The sequence below is a fragment of the Nicotiana tomentosiformis genome, chromosome 12 (genome assembly GCF_000390325.3).
Source record: "Nicotiana tomentosiformis chromosome 12, ASM39032v3, whole genome shotgun sequence".
In the NCBI taxonomy this organism is placed as follows: Eukaryota; Viridiplantae; Streptophyta; class Magnoliopsida; order Solanales; family Solanaceae; genus Nicotiana; species Nicotiana tomentosiformis.
The window spans coordinates 106,989,263-107,015,649 of record NC_090823.1 but is presented as its reverse complement, the minus strand read 5'-3'; positions in this window follow the sequence as shown (position 1 = coordinate 107,015,649).

The following is a 26,387-nucleotide window of genomic DNA, read 5'->3' as shown; positions in this document are numbered from 1 at the left end:
TGAATTAAGCACGGATTCAAGCATAAAGAATTTAAAATTTTCCAAATTCTACAAACGACGACGAACCACATCAAATCTAGTCCGAATGACCTCACATTTTATACACAGGTCATAAATGACACTACGAACCTACAGCCACCTTCGGTATTCCATTTCGAGCTCGATATCAAAATTTTCACTATCGGCCGAAATCACCGAAAAACTAACTTTCACCAATTCAAGCCTAAATCTACTACAAACCTCCAAAACACATTCCGGACGCGCTCCTAACCCCAAAATCCCTCAACGGAGCTAACGGAGTCGACGAAATTTCATTCCGAATCCGTCTTCACACAGTTCCGACTACGGTCCAAACTCTAAGGCTTAAACTCACAACTAGGGACTAAGTGTCCCAAAACTCTCTGAATTCCATAACCATTCACTCCGGCAAGTCTCAATAGTGGAAACAAACGTGGGGAAAAAAGTTAATAGGGGATCGGGGCTCAAATTCTCAAAATGACCGGCCGAGTCGTTACATTATCTTTCTGGCATTTTTTATATCGTTCCCTTTTCTTTTTTTTTTGAGCCGAGGTCTATCAGAAACATACACTCTACCTTCTCTGGGTAAGGGTAAGGTATGCATATACACTATCCTCCCCAGACCTCATTTGTGGGATTTTACTGAATTTTGTTATTATACAGTCAAGTGAACTTGGACATAGCCCTAGTATCAGTAGACATTCAAAACTACCAACTATATACCTGAGACATTAAGGATACAAATTCAAAACTCCTAACTTCCTAGCTAATTTTGTCGTCAAGCTGCCTCTAAAAACTGCTTCTTGAATTATCAAACGTGCGAGTACTTCAGAACATCTTTGTTAAGCTTGAAAAACTCTCAAATTTTGTTTTTGTCAGATAATATAGATGCAACAGGATACGACCGATCTAAACACTTGATCTACTACATTCTTTTCGTTGGCATTTGCCACCATCCAAGCAAGCTCTTCATTCCATTCCTTGGAAGCCCTATGATAACCTTGTCATGCCAGTAACTTACTCTGAGAAAACACACACTGGAAGAATTGATGATCAACACTTTATCACAAACTTCACATAGAGGACATTGGATGCTATCAATCAAATCCCACCTCATAAGTCTATCCCTTGCGTATAATCTGCCAAAAATTACAAGGTATCAGAATTATTGCATATCAACCTCCTCCATAGAGGACATTTAAGTAAACTTCTTTGATTGACACAAATTGTTCATGTTCTGCAAAGGAGAGATATCATAACTACATTCCTCAATAAACTTTCTAGCCTTATAGATTTTCTGCAGAAGCCATTGTAGGCATATAAATTTTATTGGAATTAAATTCGTAAAATAATTTGGACTATATTTTAAATTCAAGATATATTAGTTCAAATAAATTTATTTGGCTAATATAATTGGATTAGCTATATAAGTCCAATATATAGGGATTAAATAAATAAGCCTGAATCCATTGGGCTAGCCCATTTAATTGGACTACAAGTGATGAATTCATTTCATTAGACCCAAGATGTCATCTTCCTAGAGGCCCATATTGGTGCCACGTGTCAAATGACGTGGCACGCCAAGTCAAACAGAAGAGCCAATAGGATCATAACACATGTCAAAATTACAAGGCATGCCAAGTCAAATTAAAAGGCCAATGAAACCGTGCCACTTGTGGAACTGACATGTTCTGGCCAATCAAATGCGACATTGTCACACTTCAATTTGATTGGTCGGAAAAAGTTTGTTCTTATCATAACTCTTCCCTCTCACAACTATAAATAGTGGTCTTCATAACCCAGAAAAAGACACCAGAAGTTAACAAGATTCAAGAGAGAGCTCGTGGATCAAACACCGTAAATTTCTCTACAAGTTTCAAGCTTTAAGCAATCAAGTTCAAATTCAAGAAATCAAGTTCAAGCTCAAGAACGAAGAATAAATCAAGATTCAAGGAGTATGCATTCAAATCAAAGTTCGTGCTAGTTGAATTCAAGATCATTGTTCATGACAACAAATATAGATTCAAGATCAAGCTCAAAGGCCCTTGAATTTATTTACTATTGGAAAGAAGAATCATAGGATGCATAGAGATTGTACACTCAAACTATTTAAAATCAAATACTACAATTGTTGCAATATTTTTTGGTCTCGATTATTTTCTTGACGCACATTTATTGTCTACAAATTCTGGCACGCTCAGTGGGACCAATTATGCCCTTCATTTCTTCCTCACGTAAAGCAAGGTCTACAAATTTGAAAACCAGTTGGGGGCAATATCTCTTGTTCACTGTTCGTCGAAGTTTAGCAAACGTTGTCAACACAAGATCGAAGGTGTACTTAAAATCTCGTCTTCAATTTTCGGCAAGCTTACACCCTGACAAACCTTGAAGTAGGGGGCATCTGTAGACATCAAAATTTTAACAAATCAAGATAAATCCTAAATTCAAGATACTACAAGACTCTTAAAATCCTAGGAGTCTATTAGGGTTACTTGGAGGCTACTCTACCAAATTTCTAACTTAGAGGCTACTCTACCCTAACCCTAGGTCACTCCTATAAAAAGGGTTACATATTCCCTTAATGAGATATCTCAAAAATAGAAATCATCTCAGCAATTTCATAAACTCTCGAAATATGCATAAAGAGATCAAATATACGATCTCCGAAATTCCATAACTCTTGGAATATTTATTAAGAGATCAAAGACATGTCATATATGTCTTGCTCAAAGTTCTAGAAACATTCAAGATCCAAATGGAGTTCTGCTACATGCTCCTTGATCATAAAATACATCAAGAAAATGCATACCATCCTACGTTCGAGAAATACGCTGCTAAGGCCTCGAATTACGAATAACAAATTGGAGGGAAGAATCAAGGGACAAAACAGAGTTGTAACCCGCATTATTTATCAATAAAATCTTTTTTTTCTTTATAGTTGTTTGTGATTACAGTTTTATTTTTTTTTGCACAAATTTATTACAATTAAATTAGTACGCCCATTGGGACCAATTCTGCACTTTATCTCTTCCTCTCATAAAGCAATATCTGCAAATTCCATAACCAGTTGGGGGCAATATCTCTTGTTCCCTGTTCGTTGAAGATCATCACACGTTGTCAACACAAGATCGAAGGTGTACTTCAAGTTTAGGCAAGCCTACCGTCGACAAACCTTCAAGTAGGAGGTATTTGTAGACATTGAAAATTTTTCAAATTAGTGGATAAACAAATTTGGACTACGACCTCTACAAGATGAGCCCATTAGGGTTACTTAGTGGCTACTCCACCCAAATCCAAATTCATGCCTATAAATAAGGCTACATATGTCCTTCAAAAACGTTCTCAGCAATTCCATAAACTCTCGGAATATGCACAAAGAGATCAAATAACAATCTCAAAATTCCATAAAAATTCATGGAATACTCACAAAGAGATCAAAGACATCAAATATTGTCGTTCTCAAAGTCGCCGAAGTGATCAACAGATGTTCTTCCTTATCATGGAGATCAAATACATCCTAAAGAAGTTCGCATCATCCTTTGTTCGAGAAATATGCTGGTTAAGCCCTCGAATCACGGAGCACGATCTAGAGAAAAAGAATCAAGGGAACAAACAGAATTATACCCGCATCATTTTATCAATAAAATTATATTTATTCATATTTATATTGTGGTTGCAATTTATTTTTGTATCACAAATAATTTGTTGCAAATAAATTGGCACGCCCAGTGGGACCAAATTCGCCCTTCATCTCTTCTCTCACGGTGAAAAGAATGTGGTGTCTTCTTTGTTAGTACTTCAAGCCTTGTCTACGACGATCTTGTAAATCTACGCCCCTACAACCCTTGAAGTAGGGGGTATTTATAAACATCAAAACTTTATCGAATCAAATCCATATGAAATTTGGGCAAACTCCTAAATTTAAGCTACTAGAAGTAGAGTCCATAAAGGTTTCTTGGAGGCTACTCTATCTGAAACCCTAACTTGGAGGCTACTCTACCCAAAATCCTAGGTACACCTATAAAAGGGGCCCGCATATCCCCTTTGAAAGCATCTCGAAATTCCATAAAAATTCATGAAATATTCACAAAGAGATAAAAGACATCAAATATTGTCTTTCTCAAAGCTGTCGAAGTGATCAACTGATATTATTCCTTTTCATGGAGATCAAACATATCCTAAGGAAGTTCGCATCATCCTACGTTCGAGAAATACGCTGGTTAAGCCCTCGAATCACGGAGAACGATCTAGAGAGAAGAATCAAGGGAACAAACTAAATTGTACCCGCATCATTTTATCAATAAAATTATGTTTCTTCGTATTTATATTGTGGTTGAAATTTATTTTTGTATCACAAATAATTTTTTGCAAACAGCCATGATGCCCGCTTTGGCATGACAGTCTATATAGGCTTCCCTTTGATATAGTAGATGTGAATCCATTGTACCCGCAACTTATCTTTTTGCCTAGACAAATTTTATAGTAGCTTACGTATTGCAGCTAGGGGTGTACAAAGAAAACCGATAAACCGTACCAACCGATAATCCAAGTCAAATCGAAAAAAAAACCGATTGTGATTTGGTTTGATTTGGTTTAGTATTGGAAAAAACACCCGACCATAATTGGTTTGGTTTGGGTTTTAACTAAAAAAGTCAAACCGAAACAAAACCAACCGGATAGTATATTTATACAATTTTAAAAATATTTTACACATATAAATATTTATTGTAATATAATTTATAAATATTTCTTAAATTGTTTCACAGTTTTATCTTTTAACGTATTATTTCGAGTTTGGACTTAACATTCTTGAATGGTAATAATAAATTGTATAGCCTATAAATGTAGTAACTCAAACAAAATTCAAATTAATATTAATGCAAACAAACGAAATTCAATTCGACACTAGGAATGACGATAGTGTTGGATATCTATTTTTTAATTTTATATTGATTTATAATGAAAATGCATAACTTAAGTTTATCTTTTTCTTTAGTGCTTAGCTATGTAATTAATTGTACTTATTAGCTATACTTATTTTAGCATGACCTATATAGTATTTTTAGATTATGTTAATTTTTATTAAGGCTTATTAACTGGCAATATTTGCTGTATGCAATTTTATTATCTTTGTTATTGAATATTTTAGTATAATGCTATGACTTATCTCATATAATTGTGTTATTTTCTTGAAAAATACATTATATAGTTGTATCTTATGAGGACTAAAGAAATATTTGGAGCACAAGTTACATATTTTGTGCTACGAAGACTTTACCGGAAAAAAAAATTGAAAACCCGAAAAAAATCGAAAAATCCGAGAAAAATCGAGATTGAAAAACACGACTTTGTTGGTTTGGTTTGGTTTATAGATTTAAAAATCCGACGCCATTGATTTGGTTTGATAATTGAAAAATCTAAACCATCCCGACCTATGTACACCCCTAATTGGAGCCATATTCCATGTCAAAATATGCAACATATTCAGTCCTCCAGCAGCTTTAGGCAGCAATTGTCTATATTTCAGAATTGGACATTTAACCCCTTATATAATAAATATCAGACGTTAAACAAAAAAAAAAAACAAATCATACAAAAACATTAAATTATATAATATTTCATTATCTAGTGGGGGGTGTATATACTTTAAGTATCAGGAGTGTATATGTCACGACCCGAAATTCTCACTTTCGGACCGTGATGGCACCTAACAGTTCACTTGCTAGGCAAGCTAACGTTAGAATAATATTAACCAATTTTTTAAACAATTTTTTTTAAAAATTTATTAATAACAAAGAACGATTGCGGAAGTAAAGTCTGAAATATAGTGAATAATCAAAAAACATAACGGTGTCTAAATACCATCCTAGAATTTGGTGTCACAAGTGCACGAGCTTCTAGAATAATACAAATAAGGGCCTGAATAAAATAAAGCTGTCTAAAAATAAACACACAGCTAAAGTAAAGTAGACGGCGACTTCAGAACTGCGAACGCCGTGCAGTTATACCTCAAGTCTCCTCTGAGTAGCTGAAATCCGAGCAAGTCTATGGTACGCCGCTGGGACCAACTCCGAAATCTGCACAAGAAGTGCAGAGTGTAGTATCAGTACAACCGACCCCATGTACTGATAAGTGCTGAGCCTAACCTCGACGAAGTAGTGACGAGGCTAAGGCGGATCACTTACATTACCTGTACACAATATTAGTAACAACAACAATAATAGAAATAAATCAGGTAACTCATTTATAATAATTGAAGCCAATTCAGCAGTCATAACCAATTATCATTTTTATCAATTCTGTTGCAACGTGCAACCCGCTCTCACAATATATTCACATTCAATTCTGTTGCAGGGTGCAACCCGCTCTCACAATATATTCACATGCAATTCTGTTGTAGTGTGCAACCCGCTCTCACAATATATTCATTTTCAATCCTCTCATATAATTATTTTTAATCAAGTATACATATATTGACTTTTAAATAAGTCTATTGTGGCCTGCAATACGATACCCCAAATATTGACTTTTAATAAGTCTGTTGCGGCGTGCAACCCGATCTTCCAATATGGACTTTTTAATAAGTCTGTTGCGGCGTGCAACCCGATCCCTCAATATGAACTTTTAATAAGTCTGTTGCGGCGTGCAACCAAATTCTCCAATATATCCATTTCAATCAATTCTTATAGAAGAAACTTCCCCAATAAATGCAACAATTAATATAAAATTATAAGACAACAAGCATACAATAATTATGAAACAAACAATGACAAATAGCAAATTATTATGAAAATTAGGGAGAAAATAGGCAGTTTAATATTTAATACGCTAAATGTAAAATAACAATTAACACACATAATTCAAATAGCATGTAACAATTAATGCAGGAATTCAAGAATTAATATTTGACAAAGAATAGGAGAGAAACAATTATTATAATAATTAATTCATGATTAAAAACAATTTATGATTTTTCTAGTAATTATGCAAATAATTAATTTGATGACGTATAGACACTCGTCACCTCGCCTATACGTCGTTCACATGCATTTCACAAAATAAATAGTTTAAGGGTTCTATTCCCTCAAGTCAAGGTTAACCACGACACTTTACCTCGCTTTGTAAATTTTAATAAATTATTCGACCACAACTTTTCCCTTTGAATTTGTCTCCAAAAGCATCAAATCTATTCGCAAACAATTCGATATATTCAATATGAATCATAGAAATTAATTCCATATGAATTTACTAATTTTCCGGATAAAAATTTAAAATTTATTTTAATATTTGACAGTGGGACCCACGTCTCAAATCAAGAAAAAACTCGCGAAATCCGAACACCCGTTCCGCTACGAGTTCAACCATACAAAAATTATCCAATTCCGATGTTAAATGGACCTTCAAACCTTAAATTTTCATTTTTGAAAGATTTTATAAAAATCTAATTTTTTTTCTTCCATAAATTCCCGGATTCATGATGTAAATGAGTATGGAATCATGAAATATAATCAATATAGGATAATAAACACTTACCCCAATGTTTTTTCGTGAAAATCGCTCAAAAATCACCTTACCCGAGCTCAAAAATGGGATTGGACGAATCCCATTTTCCAGAACATAAGTTCAGTTTGCCCAAATTTTAGCCTACGCGATTGCGTACAATGCTTCGCGATCGCGAAGCACATTTTTGGCTGTCCAATTTTCCTTAATCGCGATCGCATGAATAGTCTCGCGATCGCGAAGCTCTACTTTGCTGCCCCAGAAATTTACTCTACACGAACGCGATGCTTTGACTCACAGACTTACGCGATCGACCTCACGCGATCGTGATGAGTAAGCGTGTGGCTCAGCTTTAGCCTCTTTAACTCTATACGAACGCGACCTTGTCCACGCATTCGCGAAGCACCCCTTCACACACCTACGCGATCGCATCCTCAAATTCGCGAACGCGAAGAGCAACTTTGGCTCACCTCTCAGTTTGCCTTACGCGATCGCGAACGACTTCACGCGATCGCGATGAGTAAAAATTCTGCAACAAAACACCAGAAATCTGCCATCTTTCTTAAGTCTGAAATGGCCCGTTGAGCATCCGAAACTCACCCGAGCCCTTGGGGCTCCAAACCAAACATGCCCACAAGTCCTAAAACATCATACGAACTTGCTCGCGCGATCAAATCGCCAAAATAACACCTAGAACTACGATTTGAACCCCAAATCGAATTAAATTTTCAAGAAAACTTTAAAACTTATATTTTCACAACCGGACGTCCGAATCACGTCAAATCAACTTTGATGCTCACCAAATTCGGCAGACAAGTCATAAATATTATAGTGGACCTATACCTGGCTCCGAAACCAAAATACAGACCTGGTGTCAATAAATCCAATATCAGTAACTTCTTAAAAATCATTAAGCTTTCAAACTTTTAATTTTTCATCAAAATTCCATATCTCAGGCTAGGGACCTCGGAATTCGATTTCGGGCATACACCCAAGTCCCAAATCACGATACGGACCTAGCAGAATTATCAAAACAATGATCCGAGTCCGTTTGCTCAAAATGTTGACCAAAGTCAACTCAGTTGAGTTTTAAATCTCCATTTCACATTTTAATCCATTTTTCAAATGAAAACTTTTCGAAAAATTGTACAGACTACGCACGCAAGTCGAGGAATAATAATTAGTGCTTTTCGAGGTCTTAGAACACAAAATTACTTATTAAATTTAAAGATGATATTTTGGGTCATCACATTCTCCACCTCTAAAACAAACATTCGTCCTCGAACGAAGTTAGAAAAAGTACCTGAGCTGATGAATAAGTGTGGATATTTACTCTGCATGTCTGACTCGGACTCTCGGGTAGATGCCTCTACCTACTGACCTCTCCATTGCACCCAAACTGAAGGATAACTCTTAGACCTCAACTGTCGGACCTGCCGGGCTAGAATAGCCACCGGCTCTTCCTCGTAAGTCAAATCTTTGTCCAATTGGGCTGAGCTGAAATTTAACACACGGGACGGATCACCATGATATTTTTGGAGCAAAGACACATGGAACACCAGATGAACCGACGATAAAATAGGTGGTAATGCAAGCATGTAGGCTACTTCACCCACCCGTTCAAGAATTTCAAAGGGTCCGATATACCTAGGGCTAAACTTGCCCTTCTTTCCGAACCTCATTACACCTTTCATAGGTGAAACCCGGAGCAATATTCTTTCTCCAACCATGAATGCAATATCACGAACTTTACAGTTAGCATAACGCTTTTTCCTAGACTGAGCTGTGCGGAGTCGATCCTGAATAATCTTGACCTTATCCAAGGCATCCTGTACCAAATCGGTACCCAATAACCGAGCCTCTCCCGGTTCAAGCCAGCCAATTGGCGAATGACATCGCCTTCCGTATAATACCTCATATGGAGCCATCTGAATGCTCGACTGGTAGCTATTATTATAAGCAAACTCAGCAAGTGGAAATAATTGATCCCAAGAACCTCCAAAGTCCATAACACAAACGCGAAGCATATCTTCCAATATCTGAATGGTGCGCTCTGACTGACCGTCTGTCTGTGGATGAAATGTTGTACTCAACTCAACCCGCGTGCCTAACTCATGATGTACAGCTCTCCAGAAGTGTGAGGTAAACTGCGTACCTCGATCTGAAATAATCGACACGGGCACACCGTGAAGGCGGACAATCTCACGAATGTAAATTTCAGCTAATCTTTCTGAAGAATAGGTAACTGCCACTAGAATGAAATGTGCTGATTTGGTCAACCTGTCCACAATGACCCAAACTGCATCAAATTTTCTCTGAGTCCGTGGGAGTCCAACAACAAAATCCATAGTGATACACTCCCATTTCCATTCAGGAATTTCTAACTTTTGAAGCAAACCACCAGGTCTCTGATGCTCGTACTTAACTTGCTGATAATTTAGACACCGAGCTACATATGCAACTATATCCTTTTTCATTCTTCTCCACCAATAATGTTGCCGCTAATCTTGATACACTTTGGTGGTACCTAGATGAATAGAATACCTGGAACTGTGTGCCTCTTCAAGAATTAATTCACGAAGCCCATCCATATTAGGCACACAAATACGACCCTGCATTCGCAGAACTCCATCTTCCCCCACAGCAACATGTTTGGCATCACTGTGCCACACCGTTTCCTTATGAACAAGTAAATGAGGATCATCATACTTCCTCTCTCTGATGCGCTCATATAAAGAAGACCGAGCGACTGTGCAAGCTAGAACTTGACTGGGTTCTGAAACATCTAACCTCATGAACTGGTTAGCCAAAGTCTGAACATCTGCAGCTAATGGCCTCTCACCAACCGGTATATATGCAAGACTGCCCATACTCACAGTCTTTCTACTCAAAGCGTCGGCCACCACATTGGCCTTTCCAGGGTGATACAAAATGGTGATATCATAGTCTTTCAACAACTCCAACCATCTTCGCTGCCTCAAATTAAGATCTTTTTGTTTGAACAGGTACTGAAGGCTACGATGATCAGTAAATACCACACACGAGACAACATAGAGGTAATGCCTCCAAATCTTCAGCGCATGAACAATGGCTGCCAGTTCTAAGTCATGAATAGAATAATTCTTCTCGTGAACTTTCAACTGCCGCGACGCATATGCAATCACCCTGCCATCTTGCATTAATACTGAACCAAGCCCAATGTGAGATACATCACAATACATCGTATAAGATCCCGAACCTGTGGGTAATACCAACACTGGCGTCATAGTCAAAGCAGTCTTGAGCTTCTGAAAGCTTAACTCACACTCGTCTGACCATCTAAATGGGGCACCCTTATGGGTCAATCTGGTCTTAATAGTTGTTCATAATCAATTATAGAATCATCAATTAACTTCATATTAACAAAAATCTCGTTTCAAACCTTCACAATACTAATAACGAGATGTGAGGCATGAAGACCTTGTAATTATTTACCCGAATTAACGAGTCACATTTAACGCCACCTGGGCGGGCACTACTTCGTAAGTTACAACTCAATATTACAACACGAATTTGGCAAGTATGCACATAGAATTTCATGCAAAAATTTTCAAATAAGCCTAGCAGGCATGACTCCCTATTAGTACTATAGTACAAAATTAATTTCACAAGGGAGAATTTAAACACAAGAATTTTTTATCACAAGGATCTCGTCCTTATATAACTTCCACCGCAGCTTATAGACCAATTTAAACATATCAATTTATTTTAAAATGTGAGGACCTCATCCTCAGATCTGAATCACAAGTAATATGCACATCTTACCAATCGAAACTTTCCATTTTCTCCTTTTAAATAACTTTCGTTAAACAAAATCACAACACATAATGAACCCCACACCGGTAGGTCATATAATTCACAATTTGAAATTTATTATTGTAAATTACATCAAAACTTACCGAAATGAGTACCAGAAAGCCACCTTTAGCCTCACAGCTCTCATTAGAGACCAATATGGAATGATAGGCATAGTTATCTCCATAGAATCTCCCCACATGAGTAAACACATAAGTAGATTATAGAATTACGAAGCTCACTCATAAGTGGAGCACAATAGGAGGACTCGTCTCGATACTCAGAACCAAATCAAGTTAAGGAAATTATTCATTTATATTAAATCGAGGCCGTGCTTGTAACGACACCATTTGATGTATCGACCTCCGCCATATCACAAAATAATTATAACAACAGCTGGGTCTCCACCTCTAAGACACCTTCTACCCGCCTGTCCTTCACCCCTAATTGATTGTGTGGGTAGTGTGGTAACTGCAATGGGGCACGTAGCCTGAGTGCTTTGATGAAATATATCTCTCCCAAGTTTGGAACAATTTTCTCATGATGTGCCTTATATCACCGTATTCATAACAACACCTTTGCGTGTTTGGCTACTCATATTGAGTCTGTGCCAGATAACTGGAATAACTATTTGTAGGAACTCATGTCGGTGATGCATTAAAATAACTTACTATAGCACCCCGGATAATTCGATGTGCGGACTGGGCTGGCCGACAGCCCGAGCCCCCACAATAATGATTTATACTTGTAGAGTAGAATCCACTGAATCCCCCAGAACCTCGAGACGTCTTGGTTCCTTAGTTTCCTTCCCAAACACATTCTAATATCTTGGAAATTTCTACCACTAGCGAAAATGAAGTATTAGACTGTAGCTCCTGAGTCGTACCAAATTTTACAATTATAATTGGGTCCTTCAATGAGTCCGTGAACTCGCTCTCTGGCTGTAGGAAGCAAAGTAGGAATATGACGGGCTAACTTATTGAACCTGTAACGACCCGGCCGGTCGTTTTGAGTATTACAACCCCGTTTCCCCATTTACTTCACAAATTGTACTTCATATTTATTGTGTGAATTGCCGGGCTAATTGGTTCGGGTCCAGTGAGGTTTTTGAAGGAATTGGAACACTTAGTTCCAAGGTTTAAAGCTTAAGTTAAAATACTGACCGGATGCAGACTAATGTATAAACGACCTCAGATTCGAATTTTGATAATTCAAATAGCTTCGTATGGTGATTTTGGACTTAAGAGTGTGTCCCGAAAATTATTTGGAAGTCCGCAGTGGAATTTGGCTTGAATTGCCGAAAGTTGAATTTTTGGGGAGTTTGACCGGGGGTTGACTTTTTGATATCAGGGTTAGAATCTGATTCTGGCAATTGGAATAGGTCTGTAATGTGAAATGTGACTTGTGTGCAATATTTGAGGTCAATCGGACGTGATTTGATGTGTTTCGGTGCAAGTTATAGAATTTAAAGTTTCAACGCTTAATGATTTCGAATTGAGGTGTAATTTATCGTTTCGATATTGTTAGGTGTGATTTGAGGCCTCGAGTAGGTCCGTGTTATGTTATGGGACTTGTTGGTATGTTCGGACGGGGTCCCGAGGGGGCTCGGGTGAGATTCGGATGGTTAACGGATCAAATTTGAACTTAAGGAAATGCTGGAACTGCTACATACTGGTGTGATCGCACCTGCGAGTGATCGCAGGTGCGAAGCCGCATGTGCATGAAATAAGCCGCAGAAGTAGCCAAGAGTAGGACTGGGCAGTGCTCGCAGGTGCCAGGAATTTGCCGCATCTGCGAGGCCGCAGGTGCGAAGGTGTTGGCGCAGATGCGGACTGGGGCTGGCGTGAGGCAACCGCAGGTGCGTAAGGGAATGCACATCTGTGAAGCCCGCAGATGCGAGAATAGCGCCGCAGATGCGAGATTCTAGAAGGCCGACTATTTTCCGCAGGCGCACACTTTTGTCCGCAAAAGCGGAAGCGCAGGTGCGAGCCCAGGCACCGCAGGTGCGGAAATGCCTGGGCAGTGTTTAAAACAGGGTTCCGAGATTTTTTTCTCATTTTCGGATTTCAGAGCTCGGGTTGGGCAATTTTGGAGAGGAAATTTTCCACACAACTTGGGGTAAGTGTTCTTAACTCCCTTGTGATTATATTCCATGAATTAATCTTCATTTTTGCTGTAAGATTATTGAATCTTCAAGAGAAATAGAAGGAAATTTCTCTAATGTCACAAAACAAATTTTTCAAGTTTGAATACCGATTTGGAGTCGTATTTGAGTGAAATTCATATGGTTGAACTTGTAATTGGATGGGTTGTCGTATTTTGTGAGTTTCATCGGATTTCGAGATGTGGGTCCCACGGGTGAATTTTGGGGCGCAATTTTGGATTTTTGGAAAATATTAGTATTTTGATATGGAATTAATTCCTATAATTTTTGTGGGCTGAATCAAATTAATTGTTACTAGATTCTAGCCGTTTGGAAGTTGTTACGCGCATAATGGGATTTCTGGAGCATTGTTTAGCTTTCTCGACATTGGATTTGGCTTATTCGAGATAAGTAACTCTTCTAATCTTAGAGTTGAGGGTATGAACCCTGAATATATGTATTTTGGTGAATTGTTGGGAGGTGACGGGCGTGTGGGCGTGCACTATAGAAATTATGACATAATTGTTTTGGCGGAATTTTATAGTTAAATAATCTTGGCATTTTCCATGCGGTTTTATGTGTTAAGGAAATTGAGTTGAAAAGCATATTAAAAATCATGTTGAGGCTATGTGCCAGTATTATTGGGACCCACAGAGGTCATATTGCTGTGAAATATTGTGTTAGATTGAAAATTCATACTCAGTTATATTCATTTCATTCCATATCATATCTCAGTCTCTATTATTATTTATTGATACATCATATCATCATTTTGGGCTATTTTCATGATATTGTGAGCCCGAGAGACCGGAGAGATTGATGACTGAGTGAGGCCGAGGACCTGATTTGTGAGGATATTTATTTGATCGGGCTACATGCCGCAACATGTTGCATATTTATGGGATCGGTGTGCATGCCGCAGCATGTTTGATATTGGCCGAGGGCCTGATTGTGAGGATGAGTATGGATCGGGGCTGCCCGCCTGCAGCATACTTTATTATTATAGCACGTGAGTTGTCCGTGTAGCACGTGAGTTGTCCATGCAGATTATAGCGCTTGGGCTGAAGGAGCCCCTCCGTAGTCTGTACACACCCCCAGTGAGCGCAGGTACCTACTAAGTGCGAGTGCCGAGTGACTGGGAGGCATGAGTGATTGTGAGGTATGCCCGAGTGGCAAGAGTGATTGTGAGGTATGCCCGAGTGGCAAAAGTGATTGTGAGGTATGCCCGAGTGGCACGAGTGACTGTGAGGTTTGCCCGAGGGACTGTATATGAGTGATGTTCTGCCCGAGGGGCTGTTTATGATTTTATCACTGAGTTGCATCGCATTGGCATGCACACATGACATACAGGCATAAGGATGTATTTTTCCTCATGTTGTACAATATCACATCATTCATGATTTCTCACATATTTTGACAGATAGGCATAGTGATGCATTTGTTTTACCCGGGTTATCCGGAAGGAAAATGAAACATATTATTTATTATTGAAAAGCTTTTTTGTAGAAATTTATTGTTTTCAAACTATTCATATTATTGGCAACTTCGGCAAACGATTTGGGTTTTCACTGATGTATGTGAAAGAAAGAACTACTATTTTTGAAATCATTATTTGGCTGAGTATTTTATCCCTGAGTTACTTATGGTATTATTTGCTTTATGTTGTTATAGATTGTTGTGGACTATGGGTTTTGGACCCGACCTTGGTGGAAGCTCGTCACTACTTTCAACCTATGGCTAGGTTTGTTACTTAGTACATGGGGTCGGTTGTACTGATACTACACTTCTGCACATTACGTGTAGATGTTGGCTGTTGTTATTGCTGTGCTTGATTGTTGCAGGATTTGAAGATGTACCTGCGTTCATGTTGTAGCTGCCTCTTGTTCAGGGTAGTGTTAGATTTATAAAAGCTCTGTTTATGTATTTTTCAAACAGACTATGTATTTATTTCATTTCCGCTTTATATACTCTATTCTTAGAAACTCATGATTTGTACTACAAATTCTTGGAGATTGTATAAGATCAGGATCTTTATTCACTTAAATTGCTTTAATAATTATTATTAAAATTGGATAATTGAATGTTAGCTTACGTAGTGGGTTGGGTTAGGTGCCATCACGACTAGTTGGATTTTGGATCGTGACAAGGTGGTATCAGAGCTCTAGGTTCAAAGGTTCTACAAGTCATGAGCAAGTGTCTAGTAGTGTCTTGCTGATCGGTATGATGACGTCCATACTTATCTTCGAGAGGCTACAAGGCATTTAGTATATATACTTCCCATCTTTCTTTCCTTTTCGTGCGAGATTGATTCAGCTTGAGACATAAACTCTTTGAATTCCTTCCACGTATTCGTATGCGCACATGAGCGCTCAGTATCAGCTGTGCATCGTCGGCTTGTGATTCCATGAATGAAGTTTGAGATGAGTATTATATATTTTGGTGATGGGCAAGTCTGGGGGACTTGAGGCCAGGTTTAGATCGCAGCTTAAGCTCGGTAGCTTCAGTTGTAATTTGTACAATTGGACTCATATGTCCGGTGATGACCCTAAAATGAACTTTGTCGGCCGATGGGCAGTGAAATGGCTGTATGATGGGTATGATGTGACCGCGGGATGTGTTAAGACTATTTGAACATAACGAGAAATGTTTCCTTCATATGTAAAGGGAAGGCCATTGGATGCTTGATTTTTGATTTGATGTGACGTACAGCCTCGAGTGTGAATGTTTTGAAAGACCTTTCACTTGTTTAAATTATGGGACAAATTAAACTCTCAGGTTTGGTTAATGAGTTTGGCCTCAGAAAGATTTAGTGATTGCGTAGAAATTGTGGCTGCGAAAAGATATAACAAGATGCCAATTTGAGGCTAGGGAGGTGGGTTATCTCCTAGAGAGTAATCTACGTAGGTGTGTTCCTTGTAATATGAGTGGAGGGTTTCTTTTATGCCAGTGGGGCGTATGTGTGGAGATTTGAATTCGAATTTGGCTGAGAAAGTCGACCTGAGTATCAAGAGAATGATTGTGATCTTAGCGGATGATTTAGTGTATTTTTATGGTTGGCATTGCATGAGCTTGAGAAGAATTTTGTGGCACTGACTACGGTATTATGACAGTAATAGGGTATGGGTATTGTGAATTATGGAGTGATTTAATCTATGGCTTTGAGCCAAGTGGGGGAGCCTGCTATAGACAAATCAATTCATGGGTATGTGTCAAATTTTGTTTGGGTCTAAAGTATACTTGGGAGTTAGTGATGACTTGCAGAGGTGGAGTTCGAAAATGACTCGAATAAGGAAACTTCCTGGTTACAGATTATATTGTACGGATGAGTATATGAAAAATCGTAGGACGAGAGAGTTGTTATTTTCAAAATATGTAGTACGCACAGAGTATGAATTTGATTGGGGGTATTAGAATAGAGTTACTTCTTTGAATGTTGTTGTGCTAATGGGGCACGTTTCTTTTGGCCCATTTGAGTGGTGCAAATTAGATTTGAGCAAAGTGGGTGAGAAAAATTCTAATGGGTTTGAAATTTTATATAGCAATTGAGAATTTCTCCGGACTTGTGCATGGATAAAACCTGAGATTTACAGTGGATGGTGCCTGGACTTGCGGGAATTCAGTATGACTATGGATTCTATGTTTTAGTATAAGGAGGGTGAGGAGAACAATTTCAAATTCACATAAGGTATTTTCAGAGTGAGTGTTACAATTTTGGTATTTTTAAAGGGGCTTAAGAAGAATACAGTTGCTTATGGGCCGTAGGGCATTGTGGTTCTATGCTAAGGTTTGTAGGGTAAGTTGTGGTTAAATATCGTGGTATTTTAGCAAGAAGAAGTATCAATCTGAAGACAAATTCGGAAGGGACTCGGAGAAAATAGGACAACTGGGTAGTAGGTTGGATCAGTATGGTAATGGATATGATCGGTTCTTTGGGTGCATATGATGTGGGGGTTTTCTACAGGTGCTTTATGTGCAAATGGATTCCAAAGTATTCTTGATGGTTTCTACCGGTGTGGAGAACGTGTTGTGTATTGTGATTTCCTCCTGGAAAGAAGCAAGAGAAAGGTTTCTAACTAAAATGGTATGTAAATTATTGGTGACTCAAAGTTGATAATAAGATTCTTGTGCTTTTCACATGATGGCAAGATAGATGTTATGTGTTGTACGAAGGCTAGATTTTCACATACAAGGTGGCAGTATAGTCTTGAAAAGAAGGTAATGAATGTTGGACAATATGGACGATTTCAAATAACTAGATGAATACTATTACTACTTGGTGTTGTATGAGAAAGGGGCGGACTTCAGAAGGCGCATTATATTTTGACTTACGGATGTATAAATTAGTATTGCGGTACTCACATGGTTGATAGACTGCTGATATTCAAATTTTGTCAAGTGGCACGGAAGAACATTTAAAGTATTTCTCGTGGGATGATCGTGTATGAGAGAGGTGTTAGGCATTCGGGCGATGGAGATGGAATCAAATATGGTGATTCACGTGTTCTATGAATTTGGAGATTGGGAGTTCCCAGGAGCAGATTGTTTCATGGTTGTGGGCTGTAAGGTTGTGGCCGGAGCTAGCCGGATGATGAAATGTGTTATGATTCAGTCATTATGGATTTTTGGAGGGATTTTTATCTATTTTTGGGTAACCCGAGTTGATTTGGGGGTCCATAGGTAGGCCCAATTAAGATGTGTATTCTACACCGAGCCGAAATGGTTGGCTCCATACTGCTAATATTGAGGGATGTGTCATTTGGTTGATGTTGAACTTATTCGTGTTCTCAAATGATCTATGAGTTACTCCTTTATGCTACGAAAAGTTGTGATCCATTGGTTATGTGCACGGATGGTGCGGTTCTATTTGAGATTTATAGCGAAATTTGAGCGTGATGAGTATTTAGGTATTGGATGATCGATTGCATAATAGTTATGTTCTTTCAGGTTTTGTGTAGAATTTTTGTCATTTGCCTCTCTGTGGTTATTGATTTTGAGCGGGGTGGCTCGAGGTATATATTATGGACCAACACTTGGATGGGGTCACGCATTGCAGCGGAGTTATGTTAAGGTATGAACCTTGTATTAGAATCGGGTGATGGTTCTACGGTGTATGATGAATTTTCAGCATTTCGTTGTGGTGGTACCTGTTAATCTGGCGGGGCAGTTCTCTCATCTGAGCCATTTTCCATGACTGCCCCTAAAGAACCGATCATATCCATTACCATACTAATCCAACCTACTACCTAGTTGTCCTATTTTCTCCGAGTCCCTTCCGAATTTGTCTTCAGATTGATACTTCTTCTTGCTAAAATACCACGATCTTTAACCACAACTTACCCTACAAACCTTAGCATAGAACCACAACGCCCTACGGCCCATAAGCAACTGTATTCTTCTTAAGCCCTTTTAAAAATACCAAAATTGTAACACTCACTCTGAAAATACCTTATGTGAATTTGAAATTGTTCTCCTCACCCTCCTTATACTAAAACATAGAATCCATAGTCATACTGAATTTCCGCAAGTCCAGGCACCATCCAGTGTAAATCTCAGGTTTTATCCATGCACAAGTCCGGAGAAATTCTCAATTGCTATATAAAATTTCAAACCCACTAGAATTTTTCTCACCCACTTTGCTCAAATCTAATTTGCACCACTCAAATGGGCCAAAAGACACGTGCCCCATTAGCACACCAACATTCAAAGAAGTAACTCTATTCTAATACCCCCAATCAAATTCATACTCTGTGCGTACTGCATATTTTGAAAATAACAACTCGCTCATCCCACGATTTTTCATATACTCATCCGTACAATATAATCCGTAACCAGGAAGTTTCCTTATTCGAGTCATTTTCGAACTCCAACTTTGCAAGTCATCACTAATTCCCAAGTATACTTTAGACCCAAACAAAATTTGACACATACCCATGAATTGATTTGTCTATAGCAGGCTCCCCTACTTGGCTCAAAGCCATAGATTAAAACACTCCATAATTCACAATACCCATACCCTATTACTGTCATAATACCGTAGTCAGTGCCACAAAATTCTTCTCAAGCTCATGCAATGCCAACCACAAAAATACCCCAAATCATCCGCTAAGAACGCAATCATTCTCTTGATACTCAGGTCGACTTTCTCAGCCAAATTCGAATTCAAATCTCCACACATACGCCCCATTGGCATAAAAGAAACCCTCCACTCATATTACAAGGAACATACCTACGTAGATTACTCTCCAGGAGATAACCCACCTCCCTAGCCTCAAATTGGCATCTTGTTATATCTTTTCGCAGCCACAATTTCTACGTAATCACTAAATCTTTCTGAGTCCAAACTCATTAACCAGACCTGAGAGTTTAATTTGTCCCACAATTTAAACAAGTGAAAGATCTTTCAAAACATTCACACTCGAGGTTGTACGTCACATCAAATCAAAAATCAAGCATCCAATGGCCTTCCCTTTACATATGAAGGAACCACTTCTCGTTAAGTTCAAATCGTCTTAACACATCCCGCGGTCACATCATACCCATCATACAACCATTTCACCGCTCATCGAGCCACAAATTTCACTGTAGGTTCATCACCGGACATATGAGTCCAATTGTACAAATTACAACTGAAGCTACCGAGCTTAAGCTACGATCTAAACCTGGCCTCAAGTCCCCCAGACTTGCTCATCACTAAAATATATAATACTCATCTCGAACTTCGTTCATGGAATCACAAGCCGACGATGCACAGCTGATACTGAGTGCTCATGTGCGCATACGAATACGTGGAAGGAATTCAAAGAGTTTATGGCTCAAGCTGAATCAATCTCGTACGATAAGGAAAGAAAGATGGGAAGTATATATCCTACCCTGTAGCCTCTCGAAGATAAGTATGGACGTCATCATACCGATCCGCAAAACACTACTAGACACTTGCTCATGACTTGTAGAACTTATGAATCTATAGCTCTGATACCACTTTGTCACGACCCAAAATCCAATTAGTCGTGATGGCACCTAACCCAACCCGCTAGGTAAGCCAACTTTAAATTATCCAATTTCAATAATAATTATTAAAGCAATTTAAGTGAATAAAGATCCTGATCTTATACAATCCCCAAGAATTGGTAGTACAAATCATGAGCTTCTAAGAATAGAGTATACAAAGCGGAAATGAAATAAATACATAGTCTATTTGAAAAATACATAAATAGAGCTTTTATAAATCTAAGGCTACCCTGAACAAGAGGCAGCTACAACAGGAACGCAGGTACATCTTCAAATCTTGCAACCATCAAGCACAGCAACAACAGCAGCCAACATCTGCACGCAATGTGCAGAAGTGTAGTATCAGTATAACTGACCCCATGTACTAAGTAAGTAACAAACCTAGCCATAGGTTGAAAGTAGTGATGAGCTTCCACCAAGGTCGGGTCCAAAACCCATAGTCCACAACAATCCATAACAACATAAAGCAAATAATACGAAAAGTAACTCAGGGATAAAATACTCAACCAAATAATGATTTCAAAAATAGTAGTTCTTTCTTTCAAATACATCAGTGAAAACCCAAATCGTTTGCCGAAGTTGCCAATAATATGAATAGTTTGAAAACAATAAATTTCTACAAAAAATCTTTTCAATAATAAATAATATGTTTCATTTTCCTTCCGAATAACCCGGTTAAAACAAATGCATCACTAAGCCCATCTGTCAAAATGTGTGAGAAATCATAAATGATGTGATATTGTACAGCATGAGGAAAATTACATCTTTATGCCTGTATGTCATGTGTGCATGCCAATGCGATGCAACTCAGTGATAAAATCATAAACAGCCCCTCGGGAGGAACATCACTGATATACAGCCTCTCAGGCAAATCTCACAGTTACTCATGCCACTCGGGCATACCTCACAATCACTCTTGCCACTCGGGTATACCTCACAATCACTCTTGCCACTCGGGCATACCTCACAATCACTCCCGCCTCCCAGTCACTCAACACTCGGCACTCGCACTTAGTAGGTACCTACGCTCACTGGGGATGTGTACAGACTCCGGAGGGGCTTCTTCAGCCCAAGCGCTATAATCTGCATGGACAACTCACGTGCTATAATAATAAAGTATGCTGCAGGCGGGCAGCCCCGATCCACACTCATCCTCACAATCAGGCCCTCGGCCGATATCAAACATGCTGCGGCATGCAGCCCGATCCCATAAATATGCAACATGCTACGGCATGCAGCCCGATCCCATAAATATCCTCACAAATCAGGTCCTCAGCCTCACTCAGTCATCAATCTCTCCAGTCTCTCGGGCTCACAATATCATGAAAATAGCCCAAAATGATGATATGATGTATCAATAAATAACAACAGAGACTGAGATATGATATGCAATGAAATGAATATGACTGAGTATGAATTTTCAATTTAACACAATAATTTGCAGCAATATGACCTCTGTGGGTCCCAATAATACTGGCACATAGCCTCAACATGATTTTTAATATGCTTTTCAACTCAATTTCCTTAACACATAAAACCGCATGGAAAATGCCAAGATTATTTAACTATAAAATTTCGCCAAAACAATTATGTCATAATTTCTATAGTTCATGCCCACACGCTCGTAACCTCCCAACAATTCTCCAAAATACATATATTCAGGGTTCATACCCTCAACTCTAAGATTAGAAGAGTTACTTACCTCGAACAAGCCAAATTCAATGTCGAGCAAGTTAAACAATGCTCCAAAAATCCCATTATGCGTGTAACAACTTCCAAACGGCTCGAATCTAGTAACAATTAATTTGATTCAGCCCACAAAAATTATAGGAATTAATTCCACATCAAAATACTAATATTTTCCAAAAATCCGAAATTGCGCCCCAAAATACTTTGGAATCCATTTTTATCTATTTTTGGGTATCCCGAGTTGATTTGGGGGTCCATAGGTAGGCCCAATTAAGATGTGTATTCAACACCGAGCCGGAATGGTTGGCTCCATACTACTAATATTGAGGGATGTGTCATTTGGTTGATGTTGAACTTATTCGTGTTCTCAAATAATCTGTGAGTTACTCCTTTATGCTACGAAGAGTTGTGATCCATTGGTTATGTGCACAGATGGTGCAGTTCTATTTGAGCCTTATAGCGAAATTTGAGCGTGATAAGTATTTGGTTATTGGATGATCGATTGCGTAATGGTTATGTTCTTTCAGGTTTTGTGTAGCATTTTTGTCATTTGCCTCTCTGTGGTTATTGATTTTGAGCGGGGTGGCTCGAGGTATATATTATGGACCAACACTTGGATGGGGTCACGCATTGCAGCGGAGTTATGTTAAGGTATGAACCTTGTGTTAGAATCGGGTGATGGTTCTACGGTGTATGATGAATTTTCAGCATTTCGTTGTGGTGGTACTTGTTAATCTGGTGGGGCAGTTCTCTCATCTGAGCCATTTTCCATGACTGAGTACATTTGAATTGTTGCGTATTGGTGCACTGAAGGCACGGGTTGTGGCTCTAAGTTATATTGGTGCGGTATGTCTGTGGAACAGTTATGTTTAGTAATATAAGTTCATTGGACCTGGAATGGGTACTATCAGGTTTAATTTCGGTATATTCGGGAGTATAATATTGAAAGTCGGCTCAGAAAGGGATTATAGTTCTGGTTGGGGTAAGAGGGCTCCGTGACTTGTTGATCTGGTAAGTGGTCATGAAATTTTGCGTGTTTCTTTTATTATCAACAGTGTACGAAGGTTTGGGATGAGGTTTGGTTCGATATGGGTTTAATACTAGTATGCGGTTGGTTTTGGAGTAGTCACTGCGATCAGGAATGGTGCTACGAGCATGCGAGTTGTGTAATATATTGGTTGATTATATCTGTGGTTATAGTTATAGCTCGATGCAACTTGTTCGGACTTATACGGTGTGTAAATGTAAGATTTGTGTCTTGAAAGAAATTTTAAAGGTTGGAAATTAAACTCCAAGGTTTATGGGCTAAGGTTAAATTAGTGATTTTCAGTTGCATTGTGTAGTCAAGCCTTATGTGGTATAGGGTGGCGTGGGTTCACCCCCGGGTACGTTTGTGATAAGATGGAACAGTGATTTGATGGCTTGGAAACAATTCTTGGCACGTTCGAGGACGAACGTATGTTTAATTGGGGGAGAATGTAACGATCCGACCGGTCGTTTTGAGTATTACAACCTTGTTTCCCCCATTTACTTCTCAAATTGTACTTCATAGTTGTTGTGTGAATTGCCGGGGTAATTGGTTCGGGTCCAGTGAGGTTTTTGAAGGAATTGGAACACTTAGTTCCAAGGTTTAAAGCTTAAGTAAAAATAGTGACCGGATGCGGACTTATGTGTAAACGACCTCGGATTCAAATTTTGATAATTCCAATAGCTTCGTATGGTGATTTTGGACTTAGGAGCGTGTCTGAAAAATTATTTGGAGGTCCGTAGTGGAATTTGGCTTGAATTGCCGAAAGTTGAATTTTTAAGAAGTTTGACCGGGGGTTGACTTTTTGATATCGGGGTTGGAATCCGATTCTGGAAATTGGAATAGGTTCGTAATGTGAAATATGACTTGTGTGCAAAATTTGAGGTCAATCAGACGTGATTTGATGTGTTTCGGCGCAGGTTATAGAATTTGAAGTTTCAAAGTTCAATAATTTCGAATTGAGGTATAATTCATCGTTTCGATATTGTTAGGTGTGATTTGAGGCCCCGAGTAGGTCCGTGTTATGTTATGGGACTTGTTGGTATGTTCGGACGGGGTTCCGAGGGGGCTCGGGTGAGATTCGGATGGTTAACAGATCAAATTTGGACTTAAGGAAATGATAGAGCTGCTGCCTACTGGTGTGATCGCACCTGCGAAGATTTTGATCGCAAGTGCATGAAATAAGGCACAGAAGCGGCCAAGAGTGGGACTGGGCAGTGCTCACAGGTGCGAGGAATTTGCCGCATCTACGAGGCCGCAGGTGCGAAGGTGTTGGCGCAGATGCGGACTGGGGTTGGCGTGAGGCGACCGCAGGTGCGAAGGGGAATGCACATCTGTGAAGCCCGCAGATGCGAGAATAGCACCGCAGATGCGAGATTTTAGAGGGCCGGCTATTTTCTGCAAGCGCGCATTTTTGTCCGCAAAAGCGAATGCGGATGTGCGAGCCCAGGCACCGCAGGTGCGGAAATGCCTGGGCAGTGTTTAAAACGAGGGTTCCGAGATTTTTTTCTCATTTTCGTATTTTAGAGCTCGGGTTGGGCGATTTTGGAGAGGAAATTCTCCACATAACTTGGGGTAAGTGTTCTTAACTCCCTTGTTATTATATTCCATGAACTAATCTTCATTTTTGGTGTAAGATTATTGAATCTTCAAGAGAAATAGAAGGAAATTTCTCTAATGTCACAAAATGAATTTTTCAAGTTTGAATACCGATTTGGAGTCGGATTTGAGTAAAATTAGTATGGTTGAACTTGTAATTGGATAAGTTGTCGTATTTTATGAGTTTCTTCGGATTTCGCGACGTGGGTCCCACGGGTGAATTTTGGGGCGCAATTTCGGATTTTTAGAAAATATTAGTATTTTGATATGGAATTAATTCATATAATTTTTGTGGGCTTAATCAAATTAATTGTTACTAGATTCGAGCCGTTTGGAAGTTGTTACGCGCATAATGGGATTTCTGGAGCATTGTTTAGCTTGCTCGACATTAGATTTGGCTTGTTCGAGGTAAGTAACTCTTCTAATCTTGGAGTTGAGGGTATGAACCCTAAATATATGTATTTTTGTGAATTGTTGGGAGGTGACGGGCGTGCACTATAGAAATTGTGACATAATTATTTATGTGGAATTTTATAGTTAAATAATCTTGGCATTTTCCATACGGTTTTATGTGTTAAATAAATTGAGCTGAAAAGCATATTAAAAATCATGTTGAGGCTATGTGCCAGTATTATTGGGACCCACATAGGTCATATTGATGTGAATTATTGTGTTAAATTGAAAATTCATACTCAGTCATATTCATTTCATTACATATCATATCTCAGTCTCTATTGTTATTTATTGATACAATAATTTTGGACTATTTTCATGATATTGTGAGCCCGAGAGACTGGAGAGATTGATGACTGAGTGAGGCCGAGGGCCTGATTTATGAGGATATTTATGGGATCGGGCTGCACACCGCAACATATTGCATATTTATGGGATCGGGTTGCACGTCGCAGCATGTTGCATATTTATGGGATCGGGATGTACGCCGCAACATGTTTGATATCGGCCGAGGGCCTGATTGTGAGGATGAGTGTGGATCGGGGCTGCCAGCCTGCAACATACTTTATTATTATAGCACTTGAGTTGTCCGTGCAGCACGTGAGTTAACCGTGCAGTACGTGAGTTGTCCGTGCAGATTATAGCGCTTGGGCTGAAGGAGCCCCTCCGGAGTCTGTACACACCACCCGCAGTGAGCGCAGGTACCTACTGAGTACGAGTGCCGAGTGACTGGGAGGCATGAGTGATACTGAGGTATGCCCGAGTGGCAAGAGTGATTGTGAGGTATGCCCGAATGGAAAGAGTGATTGTGAGGTATGCCCGAGTGGCACGAGTGATTGTGAGGTTTGCCCGAGGGTCTGTTTATGATTTTATCACTGAGTTGCATCGCATTGGGATGCACACATGACATACATGCATAGAGATGTATTTTTCCTCATACTGTACAACATCACATCATTCATGATTTCTCACACATTTTGACAGATGGGCATAGTGATGCATTTGTTTTACACGGGTTATTCGGAAGGAAAATGAAACATATTATTTATTATTGAAAAGATTTTTTGGAGAAATTTATTGTTTTCAAACTATTCATATTATTGGCAACTTCGGCAA